General features: G+C 39.5%; 1 long non-coding RNA gene across 1 annotated transcript in view; it reads left to right on the top strand.

The window, feature by feature from the left end:
* LOC118765485 overlaps window positions 1-8,163 on the top strand; it is a 29,409-nt gene that overhangs the window by 20,492 nt on the left and 754 nt on the right. The window lies entirely within an intron of this gene.

Here is an 8,163-nt window from a genome sequence, read left to right as displayed (position 1 = left end):
GGGACCTGTGGAAGAGGTAGACCAGGAAAACCTGGGTCGAGGGGTGAAGCACGACCTTCGAACTTTAGGTCTCACCAAGGAAATGACCAGTGACCGAGACCTTTGGAGGTATGCTGTGCGTGAGAAAACCAGCAAGACCAGTGAGAACAGTCAAAATCAAGATCAAACCAAATTGAGGTCGATCAACATCAGGGCCCCCGTGCAGGTGACACGTAAAGTCCATCCGTTCGTAGCCGTTTGCCAGCCCTGTCTGGCCCCCGTGTCGGTGGCACGTAAAAGCACCATCCGTTCGTGTTCGTTGCCAGCCTGGCCTGGTCCCCCGTGCCAGTGACACGTAAAAGCACCATCCATTTGTGGCCATTTGCCAGCTCTGTCTGGCCCCCGTGCCGGTGACATGTAAAAGCACCATCCATTCGTGGCCGTTTGCCAGCCCTGTCTGGCCCCCTTGTCGGTGACATGTAAAAGCACCATCCGTTCGTGTCCGTTTGCCAGCCATGTCTGGCCCCCATGTCGGTGACATGTAAAAGCACCATCCGTTCGTGTCCGTTGCCAGCCTCGCCTGGCCCCCGTGCCGGTGACACGTAAAAGCACCATCCGTTCGTGTCCGTTTGCCAGCCCTGTCTGGCCCCCATGTCGGTGACATGTAAAAGCACCATCCGTTCGTGTCCGTTGCCAGCCTCGCCTGGCCCCCGTGCCGGTGACACGTAAAAGCACCATCCATTCGTGGCCGTTTGCCAGCCCTGTCTGGCCCCCGTGTCGGTGGCATGTAAAAGCACCATCCGTTCGTGCCCGTTGCCAGCCTCGCCTAGCCCCCGTGCCGGTGACACTTAAAAGCACCATCCGTTTCGTGGCCGTTTGCCAGCTCTGTCTGGCCCCCGTGTTAGTGGCACGTAAAAGCACCATCCGTTCGTGTCCGTTGCCAGCCTCGCCTGGCCCCGTGCCGGTGACACGTAAAAGCACCATCCGTTCGTGGCCGTTTGCCAGCTCTGTCTGGCACCTGTGCAGGTGGCACGTAAAAAGCACCCACTACACTCACGGAGTGGTTGGCGTTAGGAAGGGCATCCAGCCGTAGAAACACTGCCAGATCTGACTGAGCCTGATGAAGCCTTCCAGCTTCACAGACCCCAGTTGAACCGTCCAACCCATGCTAGCATGGAGAACGGACGCTAAATGATGATGATGATGATGATGATACATATACATATATATATGTGTATATATATATATATATATATATACATATACATATATATATGTGTTATATATATATATATATATATAGATATACATATATATATGTATTATTATATATACATATACATATATATATGTATATAATATATAGATATATATACAATAAAATATATATGTATATATAATAATATATATATTATACATAGATATATATATATATACATATACATAATATATATATATATATACATATACATATATATATGTATATATATATATATACTATATATATGTCTATATATATATATATATATATAGACATATACATCTATATATATGTATATATATATATTACATATATATGTATAGTTATATATATATATACATATACATATATATATATGTATATATATATATATACATATATATGTATATTTATATATATACCATATACATATATATATATGTTATATATAATATATACATAATATGTATATTTATATATATATACATATACATATATATATATGTATATATATTATATACATATATATGTATATTTATATATATATACATATACATATATATATGTATATATATATATATCATATATATGTATATTTATATATATATACATATACATATATATATGTATATATATATACATATATATGTATATTTATATTGATATATATATAATACATATATATATAGTATATATGTATATACATATAAATGTATATATAATATGATATTTATTGTTTATATATATATATATCTATATATTATATATATATTATATTTGTGGTCCAGTGATATATACACACTTTGTGTGGTACCAGTGCCGGTGGCACACACTTTGTGGTACAGTGCCGGTGGCACACAAGAGAACCATCCGAACGTGGCCGTAGCCAGTCGCAGCATCGACCGGCCTCCGTGCTGTGGGCACGTAACAAACACCATCCGATCATGGCGTTCGCCAGCCTCATCTGGCACCTGTGTCGGTGGCACATAAAAACACCTTCCGAAGACCCGGCAAGAATAGTCAGTCCACCTGTGCATACCTTCCTTCTTGTGATACTTGTGAAGACCGGTTGAGGCAAGTGAAAATCAAATCAAATCAAATCAAAATAGACAAAATAGATGAACATCATTGGAATTTGTATCTTGTGGTACCAGTGCCTGTGGCACACAAGAAATCCATCAGTGCTGTAGTCAGTGCGGTGGGCACATGACACAACACCATCCGATCGTGGCCGTTCGCCAGCCTCATCTAGCACCTGTGTCGGTGGCACATAAAAACACCATCCGAAGACCCGGCAAGACTAGTCAGGCCATAACCCATGGCCCCTACCTGGTAGTAGTCAGTCCACCTGTGCATACCTTCCTTCTTGTGACACTTGTGAAGACCTGTTGAGGCAAGTGAAAATCAAAACAAATCAAAATAGATGAACATCAATGGAATTTGTATCTTTGTGGTACCAGTGCCGGTGGCACGTGGCACACAAGAAAACCATCCGAACGTGGCCGTAGCCAGTACCGCATCGACTGGCCTCCGTGCTGTGGGCACGTAACAAGCACCATCCGATCGTGGCCGTTTGCCAGCCTCATCTGGCACCTGTGTCGGTGGCACATAAAAACACCATCCGAGCGTGGCCGTCTGCCAGCCTCGTCTGTTGGCACCTGTGTCGGTGGCACATAAAAACACCATCCGAGCGTGGCCGTTTGCCAGCCTCGTCTGGCACCTGTGTCGGTGGCACAAAATCACCCACTACACTTTCGGAGTGGTTGGCATTAGGAAGGGCATCCAGCTGTAGAAACACTGCCAGATCTGACTGGACTGGTGCAGCTTTCGGGCTCCCCAGACCCCAGTTGAACCGTCCAACCCATGCTAGCATGGAAAGCGGACGTTAAATGATGATGATGATGATGATGATGATGATATATATTTACATACTCTTTTACTTGTTTCAGTCATTTGACTGTGGCCATGCTGGTGCACCTTCTTTAGTCGAGCATATTGACCCCAGAACTTATTCTTTGTAAGCCTAGTTCTTATTCTATCGGTCTCTTTTGCTGAATATCCTACCTAAATAAGATCTGTATGAACCATCATTATTAGGCCACATCTACTGTGGAACGAGCTGTTCATCCAGTCTATATCAGTCTACTAGGTTATAGCTCCCTAGTAGCCTTTTAAGGCCAGGACTTCCCCTTCTATCTATCAAGTCAACACTATCCACACATGCGTCAAGAATAGTGTTAAAATCTCCTGCTAAAACTAGATTTTATGACGTTACCAGAAAGCTCTCCAGGTCTTAAAAAACCCAGCTTATCTACACTCACTAGGAGCGTAAACAGCTACGAGCCTGAAGGACTTCTCACTTGCGTATGTCACATTTAGGACGATCAGCTTACATTCTGTTTCCAGAAAGACTGTACTTACCTGTACGTCCAAGTTTTTCTGAACAAGACCATCACGCCCCTGCCTCCCCGTCGACTAGAAGAAATAAATTTCTCAAAGCCATTTAGAAGAGGCAAGAACACCTGTGGCCTGTTCAACTTGCACTCAGTCACCACACGTATCAATTTCTAGTGACCTGAGGTCATCCAGGAGACAAGTTTGCTTCCATTTCAACCCTAGGCCACAAACATTTATACAACCTAACTTAATTTCCATGGTAAAAATAAGAAACTTACATTTTGAACATGGGGAGGGGCTGCACGAATTCACCAGCTTCCCCTTCCTTTTCTTTCTGAGGTGTAGCCGCTGGGCTAAGCACAAGTCGTTTATTGGCCATCTCTTGGTTAACATCTTGTATGTCCTGTGAGTATATCATTTTAGATTGTTCAAATAAGTCTGCTTCTATCCTTGCCAACCGTATATTCGGTGGCATACCTTGTATTGTTCATAAAATATACAATTTTTTATGCACAGTTATTATTCTCACAAGAACATCATTTTTCTCATTGTACTTCGAAATCCTTTCTCTTAGAGCATTTTTGGAGCGGGGTGGTTGGTGGCGGGTTTCAACTTGGGGGTGGATTGGGGAGATTTTTTCTGTGTGTTTTGCATTGTGTGTAAATATTTTCTTTGTCAGGGGAGGGGAGTCTGGGGCATGTGCTTTTTTTTCTTTTATGTGAAATCACTGTGGTAAATTCCATTTCCTCTTCGGCTTCCTTCTGTTGTGTGTTTTCTACATTTTGTTCATCCCTTTCTTCGGCTTTTTCTGTGACACTTTCTGTGATGCTTTCCATTGCTTTCTTGTTATTTTCTTTTTTTCTTTTTGTTTTTTTTTTATTTTTTCACAGTCCAAGCGAATGTACCCTTTTTCTCCACATTTAAAACATCTGGCTCTATGTCCCTCAACTGATACTTTAGCGCTTAGTCCCTCCTCTATAAAAATGCGGTCTGACCTTGATTCAAGCACATCATTTGAGGCTTAAACCACCATCTCAAGTGCTTGGCCTTTCCAGTTTAGAGCCTCTCTCTTTTTCATCTGGAGTATTGTTATCTCCCCCTCTGCATCATAAATTACAGCCGCTGCCATCCATGTTATGTCTTAACCAGCTGGTATTTCCTCTATAGTTATTTTTGTAGTTCTCCGGCCTAGGTAGGTCGGGAGCAACATTATCTCATCACTTTTTAGAGTTTGGGTCGATATTTCTTTTGCTATTTCAGCGTTCTCAAATTGTGCCTCAACAGTGGTGCTTCTTGGTCCTCAACCGACATAGGTAATTTTTCCCCATATGGGGGCAAGGCACTTTTCTACTATTTCATTCCTCACAGGCATAATTCTTTTTTCCTTCTGGTTATATTAGGTTGTCAAGAAAGTTCTTGTGGAATTTTTAATTTTGGTTTTAAATGTTGTATTTTCAAATTAAATTTCATTAAATTACTTTGACTTATATCATTTTAAACCCCATTTTTCGCTCTATTGAATCATGCTACTCTTTTTCTTTTTGAATAATTAGGCCATTTTTCCGGAACGTTGACTACAACATGGACAAAGAGCAAATTCACACAATTTTCTTATTTCAGTTCAAGCTAGGGCAAAAAGCTGCTGAAACAGCTCGCAATATCAATGATGCATTTGGCCCAGGAACCACTCATGAACGTAGTGGTGATGAGAGTCTTGAAGATGATAAGCGTAGTGGTCAGCCATCGAATGTTGACAACGATCAACTAAGAGCCTTAGTGGAAGCCAATTCATGCACAACTGTTCGAGAGCTTGCTTCTGAATTAGACGTAATGTATACAATTTCCAACCATTTGAAAGAGATTGGAAAAACAAAAATACTTGAGAAATGGGTGCTGCAAAAATTGAACAACAACCCCAAAAAAAAAACGCCGTTTTGAAGTGTCATTTTTCCTACTTTTATGCAACAAAAACAATCTGTTTCTTAACCGGATTGTGACTTTCAATGTAAAGTGGATTCTTTACAACAATTGGCAATGCTCAGCACAGTGGTTGGATGCCGACAAAGCTCCACGGCACTTCCCAAAGCCAAAATTGCACCAAAAGAAGGCCATGGTGACTGTTTGGTGGTCTGCGGCCGGTTTCATCCATCACAGCTTTTTGGATCCAGGAGAAACCATTATGGTGGAGAAGTACTGTCAGCAAATGGATGAAATACATAAGAAACTCCGACAACAACAGCCAACATTGGTTAATAGAAAAGGACCAATTCTTCTCCATGACAACGCTCAGCCGCATGTCGCACAACTGACCCTGCAGAAGTTGGGCAAATTGGGCTATGAAACTCTGCCTCATCCACCATACTCACCAGACCTCTCGCCTACCGACTACCACTTTTTCAAGCATCTCGACAACTTCCTGCATGAGAAATGCTTCAAAAACCAAGACGATGCCAAACACGCCTTCAATGACTTCATCACCACCAGAACACAGGATTTTTACACTACTGGCACCACCAGAACACAGGATTTTTACACTACTGGCATAAATAAACATGTTTTGTGTTGGCAAAAGTGTGTTGATTCTGATGGTGCTTATTTCAACTAATAAAGTTTTGTTTGAGCTGAGATATGTGCATCTGAATTTAAAGGTTAAAAACCACAAGAACTTTCTTGACAACCTAATATATTTTATAGACTACCGTTCTGGCAGTTAAGTTCTGTAACATATCCTGTGGTTGCAACAGTTTTGTTTCGTTGCCACTTTTTTTTATGAGGTTTCGTAGTTTAAACAGTTGTTCCTTTGACACCTCCAATTCACAAAAATTACCATTAGCAGCAGCAGAGAAACTGGGTTTTTCCTTTTCTTCCTGGTTACCAATTTGGTTACTTTCTTTCATTACCGAGAAATCCTCGTTTGAGAACAGAAATTCAGTATTCGAAAGCAAATTTGATTCCATTTTTACAATTGGCTTCTGAATTCCAAAGAAAAGCATAAATATTTTTGTCAAAAATGACAAAAATTAAGTTTTTACCCTGCAACAGGTACAAAACATTCCAAAAAAGTTGTGCAAAAAACAATTTTCTGCCCCAAACAACAACAGTTCAATTTCAACGAGCTCAAATATAATAATTTCAACAGATAAATCAACAACAAAAATATATTAACCAAATAAATTCACTGAGCAACAACAACCGAACACAGAAGAGTGACACACCGGTTGATGATGGGAAGTGGTTCTCAGTGCAAATATATATATACTTTTTCCAGTGACGGAAAGTCACTGATCTCAAAAAAGTGGGAAACAAGCAATAATAAATCTCTGAGCAAGGTATAAACAATAGCTGCACAACATTGTGAAGTATATTTGCCACCTAAATGTGGCTAACCCTTAAGGGTCAATGCTACTGTAGCTTGTAGCCCCAGGAAGACATCTCCTCCAGCTGGCTATTGACACACTTTCTGTGTTTTATTCAAATTAAGCATGCAAACTGTGTATTTCTATTGAAAATATGAATAGATGTTTAAGATCTACACTAATTAAATATCAAATAAAATGCCTAAGCACACAACTAAGAAAATCACAAAATTCACTGAACAAAATATCAATGCCCAACCTTTCACATTGAATCGTTTTCAGTGACTAATGAGGAAACAGCTGATACTGCTCAAACTTGTAGAGTCTGGTGCACTAACAGCACCAGAATTTGAACTGACCTAAGTTTTGTTTCTCACTTCTAAAAGTGTATTGTTAGTTTTAAAAACAAATTAAGATCAAAGTTATATGATGATATTGTAAGAAAAAATTATTGTAAAAAAAATTAGCTCTGCGTTAGAAATTTTGAATTATTTTAAATGTACAATTATTGTAAGAAAAAATTAGTTTTAGTTTAGGAATTTTAAATTAATTAAACCGTACAACTTCTCGCCATGAAAATGAGCATGCAACCATGCAGTCAAAGCTGTCGCTCAGCCTTCACCATCGATTTTTTGCCTTTCTTCCATTATCCTACCATACGCCTGGTACCATATTATGATACAATGCACTGTGAGGTGTGCAGTGTTATTTCAGGACACCCACCACCAAATTTCAAACAGGGTTACAACAAAAATTTTCCATTATGATATGTGATTAAATTAATGAATAAGGTTAATATTTATAATGAATTTGGTATTTTCAATGAGTGTGCAGTGCACACCTAACACACCCTGAATATACGCTCCTGATATATATGTGTGTATACATATATATATTTTAAAGTTAGATAAGGCCAGTTTATGGGATCACCTTAGGTTTCATGTCCATAAAGGGTTTGTCATTAGATCCCAAAATCTGTTGGCTAAAGGCTTCTCAGGAGAGATATACACCATAATGTTACACCATGACGAAACACCATAAAGCTCTATAACTTCTTTTTTCAGATTAGTGTTTATGGATGATTGAGATATATATATATCACCTGCCACTTCAATGTGACAACTTGTTTTACTATATATATATATATATATATATATATATATACATATACATATATGTATATGTTTGCTC

The sequence above is a fragment of the Octopus sinensis genome, linkage group LG11, assembly GCF_006345805.1.
Source record: "Octopus sinensis linkage group LG11, ASM634580v1, whole genome shotgun sequence".
NCBI classification, from domain to species: Eukaryota; Metazoa; Mollusca; class Cephalopoda; order Octopoda; family Octopodidae; genus Octopus; species Octopus sinensis.
This window is presented reverse-complemented; position numbering and strand designations above follow the sequence as displayed.